Genomic DNA, 15,495 nt, shown 5'->3' with positions numbered 1-15,495 from the left:
GAGAAAGAAAAAGGAAACACCCGCAAATTAAAGTGCGCTCTATTTTAGCTTTAAACACACACTCCTCCCACCTACAGCAGTGTCCAAAATAGCACATCCTATTTTAGGGAGCTCAGAGGCAGTTCCTGAACAGGCCACAAAATAGACCTGGAGTTTGGAGACCAGCACTGCACAGAGACAGAAGGTTGCGGGCCGCAGGGACTGCACTCGCACTGGATCCGTCTCCCACTCCAGTCCCATTTTAAAGGTCAGAAGACTGAGGCCGCTGGTGGTCCTCCTGACTCAAATTCCAAGAGCACCCAGAGAACAGGGAACAGTTACAACAGCAAACGAGGCCATGATGAAGGTTAATTATCTGTTAAAAGTGCAAACTTAACCCACTATCGTCACAGGCCAGGAAGAGAGTGGGCGGGAGGGTCCCATGAGAATTTCTGGAAGACAGGAAGGGAGGCAAGGCTCTCGTGGCCATTCCCAGGTGATGGTGAATGAGGGAAAGCGCTGCGGAAACCATGAGCTCAGAGGGAGGCCGGCCCTGCTGGATCCGCTTCGGAATGTCCATCACTGCCCTCTGAGCCCGGAGAGGTCTCCGGGGCACCACCCCTCCCCCGAGCAGGGCTCCTCCCCACACGCACCCCAGGGCTGGGTCCCAGCACCCCAGCTGAGAGCCTCCCCGACTGTGGCTGGAGACTGGATACCTAAGCGGGGCTTGGTGGAGGAGAGCTCGTCCCCAGAACAAGGAGAAGTCCCTGCTCTGAGCTCCTGGGTGTGAACCCTTCCGAGGGACAGCAAACAGGGCCATTACTGCTCAGACGTGGAGCTTAGCATGTCTTAGTTTGAATGGGCATCCAGCCATGCGTTACTTTAATATATAACCCTAAAGCTTAGTCAAACTGGCACTGGCTCGTGTGTCCTGGCAACACCTGTCCCTGAAACTGGGCATCACCTGGCACCAAAAAAGGAAACTTAAAATTCCAGAAACAATTGAAACTCAACATTTAAAAGTTTCTACAATGTGAATCTTCATTATCCTATGTACCCATTCTAATTAAATTCTTCAAAAAGTTTTGAGATGGCAGAAATTTCATGTGGCAAATCTGACTCATTAAGGAAAAAAACAAGGGCAAGATATCATTGCAAAGACTTGTTACCACAAAACTATTTGGAGTTGATTTCAGTAAAGTTCTGCCATCAAATCTGGATTACCTGTGGGTGGATTAAACATTTGTGGATTAGCCTTGGTAAATAAATGAGAAGATAGTGCATTTGTGGAAAAAGTTTTAAAATAAAAACCATTATAACTGCATTCCACACAGCGATTACTGGCAGGCAAGATGGACACGCAGGGCCCCCTACAGAGGCCCGTCCCTCCCCATCACAGGTAGTACTGCTCCCCTCCTCCCAAAACCCCCACCCCAGGTGAGGAAAGCAGGTAGAAGGGAGAGGGTGGCTGAGCCCAGCCCTGCCCACACAGCCCAGTATGCCCCAGCAAACAGCAGGAGACTACAACCACTGTTGGTCATGCAATGTAATATTGATGCCTAAAGCAAAAAAACTAAGTATCTGTAAACGTTCAATGTCCTGCTAAATTTTACAAGGAATTCCAGCCAGATTAAATGTATTTCACACCATATTCTGACTCCTGTATTACCCATAGTTTTGCTTGCCTCCAAGGCCTATGCTCCCTCTCCTACCTCACCTGTCATCCCGGTTGGTCAAGAGTTGAGTTTAAATAGCTGAGAAAGAAAGATGACCTCAGAACTTCAAACACCACCCATGGGGTTTGAGAGGTCTCTCTTAATTTGTAAATCGAATGGGCTAACTCCCTGGCTTAAATCCCCTCTGTGGCTCTCAGCACACACAGAACGCAGCATGAGGTTGCACCCAGGGTAGATCTCCCGCCCTCCTCCGTCTCCCAAGCTTCCTAAGTACCACACTCACAAGCTGCTCCCGACAGCATCTCACAAGGGCCCTCTCCATGCCTTTGCTCAGCCGTTCGCTCCCACCTGGAGTGCCCCTCCTGTTCCTGTCTGCTTGGCAATTCATACTGATGTTGCACGACCAATTTAAACAGCAATTCCGCTGTGAAGTTTCCCTCACTTCCAGGCAGAAGGAAATACCCTCTGCTTATTGTGACATGGCCCTTTCTGTTGCCACAAAGAAAAAAAACCTCTGATACAGTGGACATCCTTGTCTCCTCTAGCTCCTTAGGGGAAGGGCCTAAGTCATCTTTAACTCTTCATCTTTAACAAAGCTGAGTCACTGCAGGAGCCCCAAATAAGCTTTTATCAAGTGATTAATAAAAAATAACTTTTGGATCCCCCAGGGCCCCACATGGGTTTGGTACACAAGAAAACTTATTTGAAGATGCTTTTTATTCATGAAATAGAATTTAAAAAAAAAAAAAACAGGCCGGGCGCGGTGGCTCAAGCCTGTAATCCCAGCACTTTGGGAGGCCGAGACGGGCGAATCACGAGTTCAGGAGATCGAGACCATCCTGGCTAACACGGTGAAACCCCGTCTCTACTAAAAATACAAAAAAAAATTAGCCGGGCGAGGTGGCGGTGCCTGTGGTCCCAGCTACTCGGGAGGCTGAGGCAGGAGAATGGCGTGAACCCGGGAGGCGGGGCTTGCAGTGAGCTGAGATCCGGCCACTGCACTCCAGCCTGGGCAACAGAGCCAGACTCCGTCTCAAAAAAAAAAAAAAAAAAAAAACACACAAAAACAAAACAAAACAAAAAAAAAAACAAAAAACCCAAGCTGTAACTATGAAATTCCTGCACCTCACTTAGGCTGATGCTAATGGCAATCTGCAAAGAAAGGCTGCCAAATGTCGGAGTGATGGCGCTCGGGTGAGATGGGTCTGCCGCCTCCCAGGACATCGGGGTACACCAAAGGCCCAGAGCAAGGGCCAGAAGCCCGGTTTGGGTCTTGTCTGTCACTCACCAAGCAGGAGGACCCGGGCAGGACATTCGCCTGATCTGGCTCTCCCCATAAAGCCTGTGGGGTAAGCGGCCATGCGGTGCCAGCGTGGGCTCGTCCCACCCAGGGCTCTTCGGAGCACAGGTGGAACTGGATCTCTAAGGTTTTCCACGTTACAGAGAAGACAACACAACGCAGCAAAAAGCAAGCTCCCAACCCCAACTATTTCAGAGGATGTCCTTTTGTGTACAAATCCTGCTTCAAAAAGCAAAACCCACTCTCGGGTCTCGCCAAGCACTGGGAGGGCTGGGGGTGGCCGTCGCCCACGGCACCGTGGACACCAAAACCCACCCACACAGGCTGCTCTTGAGGCTGCCACGGTGATAGTAGATACCACACATGCAGAAAGGGGAAGAATGGGAGGCTGAAATCAAAACCAAAAGTGACTTCACAACCCGCCTATACGGCTTTCCAAACAAGCTGCTCAAACGAATGCACACTTCAGAAGAAAGGGTATGGAAACATCCGTGTCTGTATATGGCAGACTGCTCCCGAAGGCCTCACAAAAATGCTGGGCACACTGCTTGCCTCTGGGGAGAGGAACTGGAAGACAAGGTGGGAGAGGTGATTCTTCTCGATATGCCGTTTTGTAATTTTTGAATGAGACCAGAGGTAATACCTTCACAGTGTGTAACCATGTGAGATACGTAATGCCCTGAAACAAAACTTATGAAAATGTCCTCCTGTAAATAAACTTATCTTCCCCAATCACATGTATTACCTTTCCAACATGTTTTCATTCAACCACCTGGTGAAGCGGAAAATCAAGATACTTTAAGGCCTGGATCCACTTTTTAATGCTGTGTGACCCTGGGTGCCATCCACCCACCCACCAAGACTCCAAAGGTAGCAACCAGCTCATGGTCACCATCCGGCCCAGGTGAGGCCATTCACTGAGTGGCACCTCCTGGGAGGCCCTGACCACACTGCAGTCCATCACGGCCCATGCCCAGAGTAAGGAGGGGAAGCAGGTGGCCCACGACACGGCGTCAGCCCCTCTACACTGCACCTACACTGACCTCCTCACTCTTCCCTACACCCACACTGCCCTCCACACTCTCCACTATCCCCACACTGCCCCCCACACTCTCCACTGTCTCCACACTGCCCCCCACACTCTCCACTACACCCACACTGCCCTCCACACTGCCCTCCACACTCTCCACTGTCCTCACACTGCTCCCCACACTCTCCACTGCACCTACACTGACCTCCTCACTCTTCACCACACCCACACTGCCCTCCACACTCTCCACTATCCCCACACTGCCCCCCACACTCTCCACTGTCTCCACACTGCCCCCCACACTCTCCACTACACCCACACTGCCCTCCACACTGCCCTCCACACTCTCCACTGTCCTCACACTGCTCCCCACACTCTCCACTGTCTCCACACTGCCCCCCACACTCTCCACTGTCTCCACACTGCCCCCCACACTCTCCACTGTCTCCACACTGCCCCCCACACTCTCCACTACACCCACACTGCCCTCCACACTCTCCACTGTCCTCACACTGCTCCCCACACTCTCCACTGCACCTACACTGCCCTCCTCACTCTTCACTACACCCACACTGCCCTCCACACTCTCCACTATCCCCACACTGCCCCCCACACTCTCCACTGTCTCCACACTGCCCCCCACACTCTCCACTACACCCACACTGCCCTCCACACTGCCCTCCACACTCTCCACTACACCCACACTGCCCTCCACACTCTCCACTACACCCACACTGCCCCCCACACTCTCCACTACACCCACACTGCCCTCCACACTCTCCACTACACCCACACTGCCCTCCACACTCTCCACTACACCCACACTGCCCTCCACACTCTCCACTGTCCTCACACTGCCCCCCACACTCTCCACTATCCCCACACTGCCCTCCACACTCTCCACTATCCCCACACTGCCCCCCACACTCTCCACTGTCTCCACACTGCCCCCCACACTCTCCACTACACCCACACTGCCCTCCACACTGCCCTCCACACTCTCCACTGTCCTCACACTGCTCCCCACACTCTCCACTGCACCCACACTGCCCTCCTCACTCTACACTGTCCCCACACTGCCCTCCTAACTCTCCACTGTCCCGACATTGCCTCCCACACTCTCCACTGTCCCCACACTGCCCCCCACACTCTCCACTATCCCCACACTGCCCCCCACACTCTCCACTGTCTCCACACTGCCCCCCACACTCTCCACTACACCCACACTGCCCTCCACACTGCCCTCCACACTCTCCACTGTCCTCACACTGCTCCCCACACTCTCCACTGCACCTACACTGACCTCCTCACTCTCCACTACACCCACACTGCCCTCCACACTGCTCCCCACACTCTCCACTGTCCTCACACTGCCCCCCACACTCTCCACTGCACCCACACTGCCCTCCACACTCTCCACTATCTCCACACTGCCCCCCATGCTCTCCACTGTCTCCACACTGCCCCCCACGCTCTCCACTGTCTCCACACTGCCCCCCACACTCTCCACTACACCCACACTGCCCTCCACACTGCCCTCCACACTCTCCACTGTCCTCACACTGCTCCCCACACTCTCCACTGTCCTCACACTGCCCCCCACACTCTCCACTGCACCCACACTGCTCTCCACATTCTCCACTGTCTCCACACTGCCCTCCTCTCTCTCCACTGCACCCACACTGCCCTCCTCACTCTCCACTGTCCCCACACTGCCTTCCTAACTCTCCACTGTCCCGACATTTCCTCCCACACTCTCCACTGTCCCCACACTGCCCTCCACACTCTCCACTGTCTCACACTGCCCTCCACACTCTCCACTGTCCCCACACTGCCCTCCACACTCTCCACTGTCCTCACAATGCTCCCCACACTCTCCACTGTACCCACACTGCCCTCCACACTCTCCACTGTCCTCACACTGCCCTCCACACTCTCCACTGCACCCACACTGCCCTCCTCACTCTACACTGTCCCCACACTGCCCTCCTAACTCTCCACTGTCCCCACACTGCCCTCCACACTCCACACTCCTACCACACTGCCCCCCACACTCTCCACTGTCCCCACACTGCCCTCCACACTCTCCACTGCACCCACACTGCCCTCCACACTCTCCACTGTCTCACACTGCCCTCCACACTCTCCACTGTCCCCACACTGCCCTCCACACTCTCCACTGTCCTCACAATGCTCCCCACACTCTCCACTGTACCCACACTGCCCTCCACACTCTCCACTGTCCTCACACTGCCCTCCACACTCTCCACTGCACCCACACTGCCCTCCTCACTCTACACTGTCCCCACACTGCCCTCCTAACTCTCCACTGTCCCCACACTGCCCTCCACACTCCACACTCCTACCACACTGCCCCCCACACTCTCCACTGTCCCCACACTGCCCTCCACAGTCCACACTCCTACCACACTGCCCTCCACACTCTCCACTGTCCCCACACTGCCCCCCACTCTCCACTGTCCTCACACTGCCCCCCACACTCTCCACTGCACCCACACTGCCCCCCACACTCTCCACTGTCCCCACACTGACCTCCACACTTCACACTCCTACCACACTGCCCCCCACACTCTCCACTGTCCCCACACTGCCTTCCACACTTCACACTCCTACCACACTGCCCCCCACACTCTCCACTGTCCCCACACTGACCTCCACACTCTCCACTGCACCCACACTGCCCCCCACACTCTCCACTGTCCCCACACTGACCTCCACACTCCACACTCCTACCACACTGCCCTCCTCTCTCGACACTGCACCTACGATACCTGCCCAGGGCACCACACGGTGGCAAGCGGAAGCGCAGCTCAGAGCCGCAGGAAGGAGCACCTCGCGGAGAGGAGGCCTGGAGCCTGGACTCCAGAGCCAGCCATGCCCCAGCTAAGCTGCCAGACTCTAGGCATGCCACTGCCCTTTCTGGGCCCCAGTGCCCTCTTCTGTGAGAGGAGAATCTCAGGTTCTCAATCCTCACTGCCCCGTCCTGCAGATGCTTCCTGCTGAGAATGCACAGATTTGAATACCCACTGCAGACCCTCACTGAGCTCTGGGCTTGGGCTAGGGAGGGGACACAGACGTATCTGCTGTGGCCTCTCCCTCAGAAAGTCATCGTCCAGAAGACAGAGGACACGCGGAAAACAGCCGCATGAGGGAGAAAGCACTTCAGCAGAAAGGGACAGACGTCTAAACCACCGGCCCGGTCCCCTGGACACCCGCCACAGAGCGCGTCTGTCCACATCAGGTCGGCTTCTCCATGGACGGTGCTCTCCCCAGCAGAGTTTCATCCTGACTCCATCCAGGGCAGCCAAGAGAATCTGCTGGAGGACTCGAGTCTGTGCACACTGCCGTGGGTGTGCTCACAGCACAGACCCTTCTGCTCGGGGCACACTCTGAGGGAACTCCCAGGAGAAGGGCTGGGTCAAGCCCAGCTGTGTACCTCGTGCCCTTCCCCCAACCCCGGACCCTAACAGGGGCTCAAGCTCATCATTCCCAAGGCCCAGCCCTCCTTGGCCCCTGAAGGTCTCCACCCACGTGGACCACACTGCTGCTCCGGGGCGGCAGAGACAGGCCCGGCCACAGGAGAGAACGAGAAAATGGAGTCACATGGGAGACCAAAAAGAGGCCTTGTTGGAGCCGACCAGCGCCCAGCTGAAACTCTTGATCCCCACACCCTCCTTGCGGGGCACAAAAAGAGGGGCGGGGACAGGTGGCCTCCAGCACACTCCCAGTACCAACATCACATCAACGGCACCTCCCAGAGCTTTTCAAAGTCATCCAAGATTGTTACTTCTTCAATCAGTCCTCACCCCAGACCACACACCCCTGGCAGTTTGCTTGGCCTGTGGCAGAATTCCAGAGCTACAGTCCCGAACTCCACGGCGCTGTCTGTGACTTCAGCCCCCACAGGGGTTCTCAGGCACTCCTGGCAGCTGGGGGGGCTGCGGCAAACTTACTAACAGGGTCGGCAACATCGTGGGAGGCTTCGACGTTTATAGATTATTAAATGAAGAAATGTTTTAAAAGCTTGCAGACCGCCAGACTAAGCACTCCGAATCTACACAGTCCACTTGCGGCCAGCACACACTGGGCGTCGACCTTGGTTCCTCAGCGCTCAGCCTCTGAGCAGCAGCAGCACGGCAAACCTTCTGCTCAAAAGCAACCTTACTTCCATCCACCAGAGCTTAAAATTCTCAGATGGTCTAACAGAAATATTCCACACACGATGAGATACCATAGAAACCTTAAGTGTAAGTTAAAAAACCATACTCCCACCTGCTATATATTTTAATTCTACATTTTCTCCTGATAGCTTTGTGAGACTGCCAAGTATAAAGGGAAAAAAGCTTTGCGAAACTCAATGTTTTAACCCAACAGGGTCATTCGTCCTTTTCTCCTGTGTGGAATGACTGAGAAGTAACTCAACAGTGCTTCTCACAGGACTCAGGTCAGGTCGTCATTCACGCCGGCCATCTACAGTGAAGCCACAGACACACACATGCATGCACTGCACACCACATACACGCACACTCACGTACACAGGAGGCACCTCCAACACCCACAGCTAGCACTATTTTAGTGTGATCTCAAAACAAAAGCTTGGGCCAAACCATTCTGGTTTCTGAAACTACAGATCAACAAGGTTGTAACAAACATAAAACCACACTGAAACCTATTTAGAGAGGGACAGTGATGGGTTCTTTAGAAATGTCTTCCAGCGGCCGGGTGTGGTGGCTCACACCTGTAATCCCAGCACTTTGGGAGGCCGAGGTGGGTGGATCACCAGGTCAGGAGTTTGAGACCAGCCTGGCCAATATGGTGAAATCCTGTCTCCACTAAAAATACAAAAATTAGCCGGGCGTGGTGGTGCGCGCCTGTAGTCCCAGCTGCTCAGGAGGCTGAGGCAGGAGGATTGCTTAAACCCAGGAGGCAGAGGTTGCAATGAGCCGAGATCGCGCCATTGCACTCCAGCCTGGCAACAGAGCAAGATTCCATCTCAAAAAAAAAAAAGGAAGAAAAGTCTTCCAGCTCCTCCTGCAGCATGGCCCTGAACCACGTCTAACCAGAGGCCACACCAAGCAAGTGACCACCCAACTCAGCACCACTTCTTCCTGTGGTTCTGGCATCATGCTTCCCTTCCTGCTCCTTCAGTGCCTGGCTGAGAAGGGGAAAGGCCCCACCAGGCCTCCTTGCGGGGGCCAAAGCCCAGCGAGCCATGCCTCCCGGCGAAGGGAAGGGACAGACCACTAAAGAGCAAGGACTCAGAGCTCAGAAGCAGCGCCGAGTGAGTCTCATGCCCCTTGTGAGGCGGAGTCCAACCAGGGGAGCTCCAGGTGGAGCTGCACCTGCACTGGGTCAGCCTCCCAGTGGCCTCCCTGGCCAGGTCTCCCCACCTGCACCACTGGGTCCAGAACTCTTTAAAATCCAGGGGCCGCTCCCCAGCCTAGGACCACAGGGAAACACCCCGAATGCCAAGCACGTCCAACGGCTCACTGGAGCTCTGAGACCATGAATTTAGAGACTCACCAACATGTCATGTGTTCTTCTCCAGCCACAGGCCACTGTGCTGAGAAGTGGCCAGAGCCAGGACTATGGTTTTACCAAGTGAGATGTGTAAGGAGAGGGGTGGGAGGTCACGTGCTGCTGGCCCTTTCACATCAGTCATGACTAAGCCTCTATGGCCGTGGAATCCTCCATGGTGCACAGCAGAACACACTGCCACTATGCACATCACACATCACACATCACACGTCACACATCACAGTTCACACATCACACGTCACACATCACACATCACAGTTCACAGTTCACACATCACACATCACACATCACACGTCACACATCACAGTTCACACATCACACATCACACATCACAGTTCACACATCACACGTCACACATCACACATCACACGTCACACGTCACACATCACAGTTCACACATCACACATCACACGTCACACGTCACATCACACATCACACATCACAGTTCACACATCACACATCACACATCACACGTCACACATCACAGTTCACACATCACACATCACACATCACAGTTCACACATCACACGTCACACATCACAGTTCACACATCACACATCACACATCACACATCACAGTTCACACATCACACGTCACACGTCACACGTCACACGTCACACATCACAGTTCACACGTCACATGTCACACGTCACACGTCACACGTCACACATCACAGTTCACACATCACACATCACACGTCACACGTCACACGTCACACATCACACGTCACACATCACAGTTCACACGTCACACATCACACATCACACGTCACACGTCACACGTCACACGTCACAGTTCACACATCACACATCACACATCACACGTCACACATCACACGTCACACGTCACACGTCACACATCACAGATCACACATCACACGTCACACATCACAGTTCACACATCACACATCACACAACACACATCACACGTCACACATCACAGTTCACACATCACACATCACACATCACACGTCACACATCACAGTTCACACATCACACATCACACATCACACATCACACATCACACATCACAGTTCACCTTCACAGCCTGAGAGATGGAGGGGACTGAGGCTCGGCATCTAAGGGACTGGCTCAATACCGGTATGAGGGGATTTGAAATAGGTGGGCCTATTTCATCAGGAGACCACGTACTTTTTTTTTTTTGAGACGGAATTTTGTTCTTGTTGCCCAGGCTGGAGTGCAATGACGCAATCTCAGCTCATCGCAACCTCCATCTCCCAGGTTTAAGCAATTCTGCCTCAGCCTCCCGAGTAGCTGGGATTACAGGGATGCGCCCCCACGCACAGCTAAATTTTGTATTTTTAGTAGACACAGGGTTTCTCCATGTTGGTCAGGCTGGTCTTGAACTCCCGACCTCAGGTGATCCGCCCACCTCGGCCTCTCAAAGTGCTGAGATTACAGGCCTGAGCCACTGTACCCGGCCCAAGTTTTTTTTTTTTTTTTTTTTTGAGACGGAGTCTTGCTCTGTCACCCAGGCTGGAGTACAGTGGAGCAATCTCTGCTCACTGCAACCTCCGCCTCCCAGGTTTAAGCAATTCCTTGCCTCAGCCTCCCGAGAAGCTGGGACTACAGGCGCGCGCCACCACACCCGACTAATTTTTGTATTTTTAGTAGAGATGGGGTTTCACCATCTTGGCCAGGCTGGTCTTGAACTCCTGACCTTGTGATCTACCCACCTCGGCCTCCCAAAGTGCTGGAATTACAGGCGTGAGCCACTGTGCCCAGCCAGGAGGCCAAGTTCTGAACCTCTAAGGCCCACTGCTCTCCACCCCAGCTGCACCTCAGAATCACCTCATGGGAAAGGTGGCAAATGTCATGTTGGCTGCACCCGGGGATTACGCTAATTAGCATAGCGTGGGAGGGGGCGGGACGCCATGTTTTTCAAAAGCCCCCAGGTGATGGTAAGGTACAGCCAGGACGGGGAAAGTTGCAACACTATTCCAATTCCCTTTACCTCCAACCCCCACAACCCCTTTTCCCAGCCGTTCACTTTGTCCTGCCATGGTTGGCTCATCTCTGCTCTGCTCAAAACCATCTCAGCAACCACCCTGGGAGGCGGCCACCGTACCTCCTAGGCTGGATGTACCAGTGTGGGTGTGATGTAGAGACTTTGGGTCTCTCTGGCTCTCAATCTCAGCCCTGAGCTTTGCATCTGGTCTCAGCTGGACTCATGGTCCTGCAGTGAACCAGGAGGAGTTATCAACTTCGAGCACCATCCTTCACAAACTGCAGTCTCACTGGTTTCAGGATCAACAGAACCAACAAAAAGAAATGCCACGGTTCTTAGAATCCGAAATGCGACCCACCCACCAGCCACACACCACACAGCACTTATTTTGGTTTCGATTTTATTCCCCTTCCTTCATTACCCTCCCCTAGTGGCACCTTATAAATGTTCTGTTTTCAGCCACACATGGTGGCTCATGCTTGAAATCCTAGCACTTTGGGAGGCCAAGGTGAGAGGATCATTTGAGGCCAGGGGTTCAAGACCAGCATGGGTAACACAGCAAGACCCCCATCCCTACAAAAAAATAAAAAATAAAATTTAGGCATGGTAGCGCATTTCTGTAGTCCCAGCTACCCAGAACCCTGAGGTGGGAGGATCACTTGAGTCCAGGAGTTCAAGGCTGCAGTGAGCTATGATTACATGGCTGTACTCCAGACTAGGCAACAGAGCAAGACCCTGTCTCAATCAACCAATAAAATTGTTTTCTTTACTGAGACATTAAAATTGGTGTGTCTAAGGATCTCTCTGACTGTAAAACCTCCAAGTTTTAATATTATTTCACTAAGATTTACTCAGGGTTATTACAAGTTCAGTCAGGACATGGTCTCACTGAGTTGGAAAGTATGCTAAGCACTATCATTCATAAATAATTGTAAAACTTAGTTGTGGAACTCTACAAAGATGAGGCTGAACTTACGGCCTGTTCAACCAACAGGCTGTACTCTAAAAGCCCATTTATAAGTTATCTGGAACCCAGAGAACATTTCATTTCATGTAAAATTACCACTAAGTTGGTACTTAAGTTCCAAAGAAATAGATTACTATTAGATAGTTAATAATACATAACTATTAGATAATAGAGAACTAGATAATAGACAATTAGATAATAGATAATTATCTATAACTAATAGGTAACTATTCAACTCATTTGCCCTTTTCTGATTTAAAATCAGAAAAACGTTATGATGCAAGAAAATCAAGTGTGTGTTGTGTGTGCATATATAGACAAGAAACTTAAATGCAAGTGTATGTGTGGGGTGTATATGCAAAAACTCTAACTTAAGGAAAAGAAGCTTCACATCAAGAACACAGAATTTAAATCCATGGAGGTTGAGAAGATAATTTCTGCTCCATTCCAAGAGCAAAGGACGCTAATGATACTAGGTTCACTGTACCTGTCGCCCCTACATGTGGGCGGTGTCGCTAACACTGCTGACAGCTTCGCAGTCCTAACAGTAACATAGTAGGGGGAAAGGAGAAAGGGTTTAAATGGATGGAGAAACCAAGTTAACAGCGTGATGAATAATCAGCAGATGAGGGGGACAGAGGGGCAGGTGTGGCACAGGCACAAGAGGACAATGTTTTTCCCCTCCAAACACTGAAATTTAATCCTGAATGTTAGAAGTGGGGCCTAATGGGAAGTATTTGGGCCATGGGAGTGGATCCCCCATGTATACATTAATGCCCTCCCCCAACCCCCCACTCCTTGGGAGTGCATGAGTTCTCACTCCGTTGGTTCCCATAAGAGCTGGCTGTGAAAAGAGCCTGGGACACCACTACCACCACACCGCTCCCTTCCTTCCTCTCTCGCCATGCGAGCTCAGCACACGCCAGCTCCCCTTCACTTTCCACCACGAGGGGAAGCAGCCTGAGGCCTCACCAGATGCAGATGTCCAGTCTTGAACCTTCCAGCCATCAGAATTGTGAGCCAAGTAAACCTCCTTTCTTTAAAAACTACCCAGCTTCAGGTATTCTTTTATAGCAGCACAAACCAGACCAAGAGAACATCTAAGAGGAAAAGACAAAGGCCCTTTCCCGGCTACTCTAAGAAACTCAGCCTTCGGAAGCCTGCTGTAGTTATTTAGGGACTGCCCAAAACACACACAAGTGTGAGACAAGTATTAATAAAGAAAAAGAAGAAGAGATGGAAATAAAACTGTGGGTCCCCACCAGAAAGAAGACAGACAGACATCACCACCTGTCAGTGCCCTCCTCTCTCTCCTGTGAGTTTGGCAATGGGTCTACCCCCTTCCAGGCCTACCTGGCATAACCGCAAGTGAGGGTTTCATGCACAGAAAGACCTCTGAAACCTCTGCCACCAACCAGCTGGGCGACAACTTCTCTGAGCTGCAATTCTCTCACTGGTAAAATGGCATGACAGACATTTATCATCTAATCCCAGAGGATTACGTGAAGTGCTGCATGTACAGCAACACAGTAAAGAGAGGATTACATGAAGTGCTGCATGCACAACAACACAGTAAAGAGAGGATTACATGAAGTGCTGCATGCACAGCAACACAGTAAAGAGAGGATTACATGAAGCGCTGCATGCACAGCAACACAGTAAAGAGAGGATTACATGAAGCGCTGCATGTACAGCCACAACACAGTAAAGAGAAGATTACATGAAGCGCTGCATGTACAGCAACAACACAGTAAAGAGAGGATTACATGAAGTGCTGCATGCACAACAACACAGTAATGAGGATTACATGAAGTGCTGCATGTACAGCAACAACACAGTAAACTTCCAAAAATGCCGGTGACTCATCGTAATCTGTGATAGGCAATGTCTGTCACCCCCTTCAGCCAGCAGGTGCTGGTGCACAGTGAGTGCTCTATAGGGTTAGCTTAAAAAAACATAACAAGGCCGGGCACGGTGGCTCACGCCTACAATCCCAGCATTTCGGAAGGCCGAGGCAAGCAGATTGCTTGAGGTTGGGAGTTGGAGACCAACCTGAACAACATGGTGAAACCCTATCTCTACTAAAAATACAAAAATTAGCCGGGCGTGGTAGTGGGCGCCTGTAGTCCCAGCTACTCAGGAGGCTGAGGCAGGAGAACTGCTTGAATCCGGGAAACAGAGCTTGCAGTGAGCAGAAATCGCGCCACTGCACTCCAGCCTGGCCAACAGAGTGAGACTCCATCACAAAAAATAAAAATAAAAATAACAAGAAGGTCCCTTCCTCAGCAACCGGGGGGAGGGGTGGCGTGAGACTTGTGGCAGACAGAGCAGAGAGGAAGGGGGAGAGCGCCAGAGTGAGACCCAAGCCACTGTCCGCTCAAGCACTGCACTGAAGCCAGGGTGGAGCCGGGAGGAGAAACCACAGGCCCTCACGGGAACGGGGGCTCAGCCAGAGAGAGCTGAAAAACTCTTTTTCAAACCCATGTAACAACATAGTAAAACGACAGGGGATTATCTGTTCACCAAGTGAGTGCCCAGCAACACGACAAAATGACCCCAGAGTCAGCTACCCCAGAGTCTGGGAGAGGAAAGGACCACGGCCACCCCCAGGCCTCCCCAAGCCTCAGCTTCCTCATCAAGCCCACTGTATGTGGGACAGTACAGTCCTCATCAGGCTGCTGTGAGGTGTGGCAGGTCAAATCATGCCCTCTGCAAAAGAGGTTCACGTTCAAATCCTCGGAACCTATTACTGTTACTTCACACGGCAAAGGATTTGCAGGCTCATTAAGTTTTGAATCTTGAGATGAGATTATCCTGGATCACGCTGGTAGGCCCCAAATGCCATCACAAATGTCCTTACAGGAAGGTAGCAGATTTTGGAGAGAAGAGAAGGCCGTGTGACAGAAGCAGAGAGAAGTGGAGTCATGGAGAGAAGATGCCACCGTGCTGGTGTGAAGACGGAGGAAGGGGCCGGCAGTCGAGGCACGCCAGCAGCCACAGAATGGATTCTGCCCTA

General features: G+C 52.3%; 1 protein-coding gene across 44 annotated transcripts in view; it reads right to left on the bottom strand.

The window, feature by feature from the left end:
• Positions 1-15,495, bottom strand: part of INPP4A (inositol polyphosphate-4-phosphatase type I A) — a 165,024-nt gene that overhangs the window by 128,861 nt on the left and 20,668 nt on the right. The gene's annotated exons all lie outside the window — the stretch shown is intronic.

Source organism: Macaca fascicularis, chromosome 13 (genome assembly GCF_037993035.2).
Source record: "Macaca fascicularis isolate 582-1 chromosome 13, T2T-MFA8v1.1".
Taxonomy (NCBI): Eukaryota; Metazoa; Chordata; class Mammalia; order Primates; family Cercopithecidae; genus Macaca; species Macaca fascicularis.
This window is presented reverse-complemented; position numbering and strand designations above follow the sequence as displayed.